Here is a 10,019-nt window from a genome sequence, read left to right as displayed (position 1 = left end):
AAAGCATCTTCAATAAATGGTGCTGGTCTAACTGACTGTCTGTATGTAGAAGAATGAAAATAGACCCATATTTGTCACCTTGTACAAAGCTCAAGTCCAAGTGGATCAAGGACCTCAACATCAAACCAGATACACTGAATCTAATAGAAGAGAAACTGGGAAAGAATCTTGAACTCATTGGCACAGAGGGAAATTTCCTAAACAGAACACTCATGCTCTAAGATCAAGAATTGATAATGGGACCTCATGAAACTAGAAAGCTTCTGTAAGGCAAAGGACATAGTTGATAAGACAAATCAGCAACCTACAGATTGGGAAAAAATCTTCACTAACCTCACATCCGATAGAGGGCTAATATAAAGAACTCAAGAAGTTAATCACCAAAAAACCAAACAACTCAAACAAAAAATGGAGTATAGAACTAAACCAAGAATTCACAACAGAGGAATCTCAAATGGCTGAGAAGCACCTAAAGAAATGTTCAAAGTCCTTAGTGATCAGAGAAATGCAAATCAAAGCGACCCAGAGATTCCACTTTACACCAATTAGAATGACTAAGATCAAGACCTCAGGTGGCAACACATGTTGGAGAGGCTGTGGAGAAAGAGGAACACTCCTCCATTGCTGGTGGGATTGCAAACTGGTACAACCACTCTGGAAATCAATCTGGAAGTTCCTCAGGAAATTGGAAATAGATCTACCTGAAGACCCAGTTCTTGGGAATATACCCAAAAGATGCCCCACCATGCCACAGGGGCACATGTTCCACTATGTTCATAGTGGCCTTATTTGTGATAGACAGAAGCTGGAAACAACCTAGATGTCCCACAACAGAAGAATGGATGCTGAAAATGTGGTTCATTTACACAATGGAATACTAATTAGCTATTAAGAATGAGGACATCCTGAGTTTTGCAGGCAAATGGATGGAACTAGAAAATATCATCCTGAGTGAGGTAACTCAGATCCAAAAAGGCATGCATGGTATGTACTCACTAATAAGTGGATTTAGCAAAAAAAAAAAAAAAATGTATAGAATACCCAAAATACAGTCCACTGAACTCAAAAAGGTCAACAAGCTGAAGTGTCCAAGTGGGAATCCCTCAGTCCCACTTGGGAGAGAGAAGAAAGCAATCACAAATGGGGAGGTAGGGAGAGACCTGGGAGGGAAAGTGGATGGGAGAGGTGGAGTGTGGAGGGAGAGAGGAATCTGATCTGGTATTGGGTGAAGAAAAAGGCCTGAAGCCCTGAGGGTCAGCAGAAAGAATGGGAACAGGCAACCTCAGGAAATAGGATGTTGGGGGACCCTCTAGAATGCACCAGAGACCTAGGAGGTGAGAGACTCCCAGGACTCAAAGGGAGGGACCTTAGATGAAACAACCGACAATAGGGAGAGGGAACTTATAGAGGCCACCTCCAGCAGGAAGATGGCATATTGTTTTAGAAGTAGGGGGACTGTGGATTCCTGTGAAACTGCAAAGGAATAGAGAAACTTTCAAAATATAGGGTGGTGAAGACCATAGTCTACTGCCAGTTATCTCAAAGATCACAGGGGATGAAAATAAGTCAGCCAGTTCCTCTAGACATTTTGAGATTCATATGAATGAATCCATGCTCCTAATAATACATTTACTCAACAAATATGATCAGGTATCTACTATACTCCAGACAAAGCACTAGATGCCAGGGGCAGTGGCGAAGCATCACTGCCCCAACCTTCTTAGGTCTAACAGGCTGGCTGAAACTACCAGCATGAAGTACTAATTGGCTCTGTACAAAACTGTAACACTCACACCATTCTTAGATCTCTTCCCTCATGTTACTTCCTGGAGTCATTCATGGACACTGCCATGACAACCTCCTCCCCACCATGATTGCCACCACCACTCCTACCATCACAGTTTATTAGCATTTTGGTTTGCAGCTCCATTTGCTTTGATTTGTGGCCTCAGTCTTCTCTTACCCCTGGGGTTGTGAGCTCCTTGAGATTAGACCAATGTTGTTCGTCCTGTACCCTCAAATACATCCTCTAGAAAACATCCACACAGCTAATCAAAAGCCAACTACAAAACCTCAATAAAGACTGGGTAGACTGTGCTGACAGCACTAGCCTACCACTTCATGGTTAAAACAACAACAGACCTGAACCAGCCTGGCTGGCCTCCAAAGTAGATAGCAAAACAATAAGGAAGAGCTCAATTGCATTTCCAAAAAGGCATTCTTTTTAAAGCCCAGTTTTGATTATTCCAGCTGCTGCATGTGGATGTAGCCTTCCTTTTTTCCCTCAATAGCATTAATGTGGCAGCGACCCATGCTTACAGGTGCAAGTTTCTTTGTGATTCTCACTCATGTCGTCTATGAATACATTTGACTTGTTTGTCATTTAAGTCACAAGTATTTAGATTGGGGCTGCAAGTAGGTTATACAGGGAGAGTTGTTGAAGGCATTGCCGGTAAGGAGCACAAATGATATTACATTGCCTCTCAAAATAATCTGTAATTGGACACCTCTCCGAGTTTGGCATGTAAATCAGGTGTTTAATAAAAAATCCTGCTCTCTGCTAGACCCCTTCTCATGTTATCAAATTCATTCTTGGTAATCAGTTTCTGGTGTTTTGTCGTTCGGTTGATTAGTTTTGTTTTTGTGGTAAGGGAGCTTGAATCTCAGGCTTCACAATGCCAGACAAGCACTTTCTGCCACATCACACCCTTAGCCCCCATAATCAAGGTCTGTTGGAGGCATTGCTATCTCATCTCATTTGTGGTGAAAAGCGTGCATCCATAAGATTGGGACATTGCTGGAGGGTGATGTGGTGTTGCTATGTATTCAAATGCTAAATACTGGTCCCCAAGAGCTGGTTGCAGCTTGACAAGCACATTCTCACATACATCAAATGATTCTGTGTAAACTTTGCTTGCCCATCTTCTCTGACTGGTTAAATAAAAAATAGTTACAACCAATTACTAACTAGAATAGAGGTAGGCAGTTGCCTGGCTGGGGGTCTCAGGGAGGGATCACGAGGAGAGAGAGAGGAGGGAAGAGAGAAGAAAAAGGAAGACAGAGAAAGAAGGAGACTGTCATGAGGGGAGATGAACCATGAGCACGTGGCCAGGAGAAGTACTTCCTAAGGCCAGACTGATGGAGCAAAAATAACCCAGGTGAGACTCAGACAGCAAGTATATGGGGAACTCTGCTAGGAATTAACAGTCTAGCACATAGAAAATTAAACTAGGGGTAATTTACCCAGTAATTGTGCTAACATTGATTAAATAAATCCTTAGGATTTCGCCTTGATTATTGGCGACTGACTGTATCATGTTAAGAATTAATAGTTATTAAATACCATTTAAATAGTGTTTCACAGCCTCTCAGTCCATTAGACTTCCAATACAGATCATAGCTTAACTTTGAACATTTTACATTTAGGAGACTTTTACAAAGGACAACAGTTGTCCCAGCCAAAAAAGGAACCAAACAACAAAATTCCCCAGGGACAACACCAAACACAAACAAAAACCAAACAATCAAACAGCAGTACAGTAATCCTGCAGACAATCTGAGTCAGCAGTCGGTTTTTTTCCCCTAAGGTTTGACAAGTGTTAGCTTTGCTCTCTTGAACTTTGAGTTTCAGCCTCACTACTGCCCCAGTGGTAAGCATGCTGAAGCCACAGAAGCAGCACCCTGTAGTACCGCTCAGGGGCAGGGGCACTCCTGCTCTCTGACATGCCTGGCCAGGCAGCTGTTCACGTGAAACAATGCCCAGTCTAAGCAGGATGCCTACCTGCCGACGCAAGTCATTCCTCTTTGAATTATGCTGGTTTAATCTCCAAGGTCATAAACCGCTTAGAAAGGAATGGGGAATGAGCTAATTCATGCTGTCTCTGGCCACGAAAACATGGCTGAGTATGCTTCAGACTATGGCTGAGAGCAACTGACACTCCATGTACCTGCCTTGTGAGTCTGGACAAGTTTCGTGCTCTCTCTAAGTTTTTTTTTTTTTGAGTGTAAAATAGAGACAATAAACCTGTTTTCAGAAGGTACAGTAATTAAATGTGTGCAAGAGCAGGAAGATCATATATGCAAAGAGCAAGGTGTATCAGGAAAGTCTTATAAAAGAAGTGATGGGGGTTATGAGTGTCATCACTCTTATAACAGAACTCACAATTCCTTTGTCACTGCTCAGCTCTTTCTTGATTTTCTCTTCAGATGTTCCTGCATGCTGAGCATGTGCTGTAGAGCTGGGCTACCCTGAGCTACACCTCCAGCCCCCTCCATCCTCATTTAAGAAGAATCATGTATGATGAAACTTCGTAGATCTCTAGCCCAGGTCATCTTGTTGTCATGAATTTAATACCAAGTGCTTCGATGAGTAGTACATGGCAGAGATGTGGGTACCAGAACATGTGCCACTGGGTAGCCAATGGACTCAGGAGGTTGATGGGGCTCACTTGATGTAGCTCTCTGAAGCACTTAGGATAAGCCTTGATCAAAACATCTCTGGCCAAACCTCAGCTTTGTTTCAAACACCTCATTTTCTTTGAATTATCAATTTGTTGTCTAATATTTACTATTTTTAGAAGCTTTCCAAGCTTTAATTCCATTTAGAAATTTTTGTCTCATGTCAACTTTGTTTTCTCCTCTCTGTGTACGTGTGTGTAGTTTGTGCATTTGTATGTGCGCATAGGCATGTGCATGTATGTACCTATGCGTGGATGCAGAGGTCCGAAGTTAACACAGGATGTCTTCTTCATCACTCCCCCATCTTATTTTCTGAGAAAATTTTTCTCACTGAACCTAGAATTTGTGGACAGCCCCCAGGATCTGCTCCCTGCATTGAGACTGCAGGCACATTCTATACCTTGCTTTTTTCGTAGTGTTGGGGATCTGAAGTCAGCTTCTCATTCTTGTGCAGAAAGCCCTTTACTCCTTGAGCCATCTCTAAACGCACTGTTTCTCATTTTGGCTAATGAATTCTAGTGCCGTGCTCTGTGAAACACTAAGCACTTTGGTTTGGCTTTCCAAAAATGGAAATTGTAATGTAATTTGGCAATGTAACTCATTGCTCTGAGTTACATCAAAGCAATGTGGTTCAAAGAACTTATATTTTCCTGTGTCATGATAATTTCACTATGTCTAGATTTATGCCTCTTTCATCATTTGCCTCAGGAAGTACTTAAATTTTTAATAAATAATTTAAAAGATTTATTTATTTTATATATGTGAGCGCACCAGAATAGGACATGGGATCCCATACTGATGGTTGTGAGCCATCATGTAGTTGCTGGGAATTAAACTCAGGAGCTTTGGAAGAGCAGTCAATGCTCTTAACCACTGAGCCATCACTCCAGTCCATACTTAGTATTTTTTATGTACTTTCTTTAACATTAGATTTAGATCTAATTCTCAGTGGGGAAATCTATACAATGAACTCACATTTTGTGCCATAGGTGGGAGGTTCTGACAAATTAGGACAACAACATTAAGATCAATTCAATTTTTTATTGACTTTGAAAACAGTGTAGAAGGCTTGAGAGAGATGACCTGTTGTCCATTGTCTATACTCCACGCTTAATAGTTATGAATCTCTGCATTAACTACTGCCCACTGCAGAAATAAGGTCCTCTGACCAAAGTTGAGAGCAGCATAAATCTACGGGTCAAATATAAATTTTTAAATGAATCTGATGGCAAGATCATTTAACAAAACAATAAAAGATTGCCATGTAGAGCCTATGATCTCTCTCCCTAGTCATGGGCTTTCAACCTGGTTTACAGTCTCAGCATGAAATCCCTCCTGTGGATTCAAATCCAATCAGACAGTGGTTGGTTACCCTTTAAACATTCTTTGTACCAATGGACACATCTTGCCAACAAATCAGTGAGGTGCTGGGTAAGACTATTGATGTCTTTTCTCCCCTGGCATCATAGAAAACACTTAGTGACATCATGTATTGAGTTTTCTGGTCAGCTCAAAATTGATGTCACTTTGTCCAAAGTGAATGGTGTCTTCAATGATATTATCTTGTCTAGTTATGGGAGTCAACCAAGAGCAGTAACAGTATCCTGTGTCATTTTGTGTGCCTCTGGGGTTTCCCTGACCAACAACTTTTAGGAAAGTGTTTCATGTCTGGTATTGATGTTTCCATTTCATAACTCATATCTCCTGGAAGGATCATTCTTCTTCCATGCATGATATTTCTGTTCAAATTCCTTTAAAAATATATCATAGACTTTTAATTAGCTTATAAACTAGACATTATCCATGTCTTCATGTCTTATAAATTTCAGCTAACCAGCCCTAAACTTTCCTCTCCAAAACTCCTCTATATTCACCTAAACCTTTAACTTTGAGCATATCTCCAGGTCCCCGAGAACTTGACAGAACAAGGGTCAGAAAGAATATAAGAACTGTGGACGAAAACATCAACTGTGAAGTGCTGACTTCTGGACATGTTGTGGCTATTGCACTCTTCAGTGCTCAGCAGGTGTGGCTACTTGCACAAGACCTGTAACAAGATCAAGAAGTCACAAATCTTGCATGGATGGGAAAGAGGCCCCAGACACTCTACTACTATCAAAGGAGTCATTGGTAGTTGATAACTGCTGAGAGAGAAAGTTACTGTCCTTCGGGGATATGGCTGCTGGTATGTGGATCATGCCCCATGGAAGGCTATGCACCCATGTGCACATAGACAGTGCTAGTTGGACTTGGGGTTACTACTACCAATGACAAGTGAATAAAGAGAGCACATTAAACCAGGAAGGAGATGGGATGGAGATACTAGGAGAGTTGCAGGGGTAGTAGTAGATGGAGTTGATCAACATACATTGTATTCCTGTATAGAACTTATAATGAATAAAAAGTATTTTTTTAAAGGTGGAGATACTGAGGTAGGACAAGAACAGTGAACAATTGAATGGAGTCTGGTATGAACTACATTGGGGTACACACTGAAATTTTTGGAGATGGGAACATGAGTGGGGAAATAATCATTTCTTTTAAAATAAAATTTGGAGAGGTGGGAGGGTGGTTTCAGATGCCTGCTGCCATGTCTAATACCTGAGTTTCATTTCTGAGTTCCATATGGTAGAAGGAGAGAACACATTCCCCCAAATTTTCTTTAGGCATCCACATTCACACCATGCTGTACCACCAAATAAATAGATAGATAGATAGATAGATAGATAGATAGATAGATAGATAATTATTTTCATCAAAATAAGCCAACAAATAGGAACCTAAGAGTCAGAATTTTACTTTTGCTGAAAGATCATCTCTATTAATTATAAAGTTTAGCCGGGTGGTGGTGGCGCATGCCTTTAATCCCAGCACTTGGGAGGCAGAGGCAGGCAGATTTCTGAGTTCGAGGCCAGCCTGGTCTACAGAGTGAGTTCCAGGATAGCCAGGGCTACACAGAAAAACCCTGTCTTGAAAAACCAAAAAAAAAAAAAAAAAATTATAAAGTTTAGAAGACATGCAGCAAGTGGCTACTAAAGAAGCACAGAGATAAGCAATGGAAATATACTATTGCTGGGTTAATTTGGAATTAATAATTCTGCAATGTTTTGTGTATATAGACTCTAGAAACCCAGTGCTCTTGTGAGGGTGAATATCACTCTTCAAAGGAAGAAGTTAAGGCTCAGAGGACTAAGAATAAACAAACTAATATGTGAATATTAATATGTGAAGGCACTAATATGTGCCTTGAGGGGCATATGTTGTTTCGAAAGCGGAGAGCTCAGCCAACACCCTTCTAGAGCCTCTTGACAGATCCAGCTTTCAGTCCATGTCCCTGCCTGTGTGATCTGGGGGAAGCCTTATAGTTTCCTCACCTTTATGTGTCAGGTCTGGATTGGGAGCTGTGTAATCTAAAGACTCCCTTGTAGCTCTAACAGTCTGTGAGTGTAAGGAGTGTGTGAGCCTGATTACAAAGATTGGCTGTTCACACGCCAATCAGAGTTACTGAATAAACACCTCCCTACTGGGTCATGGTAGGAGGGGGAGGGCAAAAGTTAAAAAAAAAAAATCCACCAGACTTTGATAAGAGGGCTATAAAAACTGTGCTCTCTGAGCAGATCCATCGTATTTGGCAGCTGCCACCTCATACGGCTTCTGATACCTTGGAGCACTCTTCCCCTTTGCTGTGTAAGTAAAAGGATTTCCTTTGAAACCTGGGTTAGACCAGCAAGCTGGGTTAAGGACAACATAATACCCGGAGAGTGTATGTTTGCCTGGGGGTGTCTAAAACCTTGATGAATCTGCTGCACTGACTACTTTTCTCTCTCCGAGCATGAATATTCATTCATATCTTTCCTGGAGGTGGCAAATATTGCTCCAGATGGATGGCCAGTTACTGTTCGCCTGTGTGAGGCACCTCTCGAGTCTTTGTCTTGGAAGAACACTGTGAACACTTTTATTTGTAAAGTTCTAGTCAGGCTTGATTTCTGGTCATTTCTTCTCTATTTTTTTTCCTAACAACTACTGTTTTGTTGTGATGTTTTGTTTATATATCTACCGTATCCTTATGTTCTCTGTTCTCTTCCCACACCTACTGCTATTGGTGCTGGCGTTTCTTCCTCACACAAAGGAATCCAAGCCTTTGCCCTTTGCCTTCTACTGCCCACATGAGGAGAGACAGCAGGATTTGCCACTTCAAAGTGATCATCTTCAATTGTGAATTTCCAAGCCTTCCAACATACTTGATATTTTCCCTAGTATGTTCTACTTGAAGTAGACACTGTTAGAGCCATGCAGCGTCAGATGTTAGGAGTTAAGTCCTCCTGATTTATTTTGCTATATTTTCTCTATCTGAAAAGCAGGAATATCCTGAAACTATGTTGTCTTTTTTATAAATAACTCTTCAACCAGTTACCTAGGTTTCTAAAGGCCAGTTTGGCTCAGTCAGGGTTTGCTCTGCTGCTGTGGTGCATCTGCGAAGCACCCATGTCCAGGTAAGACAGAGAATGGGGTATAGCTGCGAAAAACCTGGCAGTCTCTGTAGTTTAGGACAGTTTTAGCAAAAGAGCGCCAGGAAAGGGCAGACTTAAGTCATCTAGCTCATCGGGTGTCCCTCTGTAGCAGCAGAGTGGGCAACAAAGCTGTGTACCTCTTCATGATCTCATACACATAAGTGATATGGATGCAGCTTGGTAATCACAGATGTTCAATAAGTTACAACCTCACCCTTGTGTTTGTCTTGAAAAATCCAACTGCCTTGAGCATAGAGACGCTTTTGCTCTGCTCTTTTTTTTTTTTAAAAAGATTTATTTATTTTATTTATGTGAGTACAGTGTAGCTGCCTTCAGACACACCAGAAGAGGGCATCAGATCTTATTACAGATGGTTGTGAGCCACCATGTGGTTGCTGGGATTTGAACTCAGGACCTTTGGGAGAGCAGTCAGTGCTCTTAACCACTGAGCCATCTCTCCAGCCCTTTTGCTCTGCTCTTACATTTCTCCAAGAGTTAAATATCCACACCTTACAAATGATTGCCTGCAGAACCTCTTCGAGGAATGCAGGAAGAAAGAACCACACTTCGAGATTCTACCCACCCTTCTGTAGAAAGACCACCCACAGGGTTCTAAGTCAGAAGCCACTAAAATGTGACTCAAAGCCACAGAACATAACTCGGGGCTTCCTCAGCCTCAGTTTCCTCATCTTTAAGGTGGTAGGTTTGATATAAATATCTCTGGGGTTTTCAGCATTTATACCCCATTCCCTATCCTACCCCCTTAAACTCTAACTGGACCTGTGTGCTTCTTAGATGTACCAGAGCAGCAGAGTCCAAGTCATGGCTAAGCCAAACTGGCCTATGGAGCCCTAGGTAACTGGATGAAGAGGGGTTATAAAAAAAGAACATATTCTCACAGTATGTCTGCTTTTCAGAAAAATTATACCAAAATAAGTTGAGGTAACTGTGCTCTGCCTCACTATATTTACTGTCTCCTCATATATGTTCATATATACAACTTTTCCCATGATTTACATATGCAGCATATATATATATGTATATATATAT

General features: G+C 41.4%; 1 protein-coding gene across 1 annotated transcript in view; it reads left to right on the top strand.

Annotated features, from left to right (window-relative positions):
• Window positions 1-8,072: 8,072 nt before the first annotated feature.
• Aldob (aldolase, fructose-bisphosphate B) overlaps window positions 8,073-10,019 on the top strand; it is a 13,275-nt gene continuing 11,328 nt past the window's right edge. Inside the window, exon 1 of the mRNA XM_031377385.1 lies at window positions 8,073-8,145. The gene's annotated coding sequence lies outside the window, so the exon portion shown is untranslated. The remainder of the gene's footprint in view (window positions 8,146-10,019) is intronic.

Source organism: Mastomys coucha, unplaced genomic scaffold (genome assembly GCF_008632895.1).
Source record: "Mastomys coucha isolate ucsf_1 unplaced genomic scaffold, UCSF_Mcou_1 pScaffold18, whole genome shotgun sequence".
NCBI lineage: Eukaryota > Metazoa > Chordata > Mammalia > Rodentia > Muridae > Mastomys > Mastomys coucha.
This window is presented reverse-complemented; position numbering and strand designations above follow the sequence as displayed.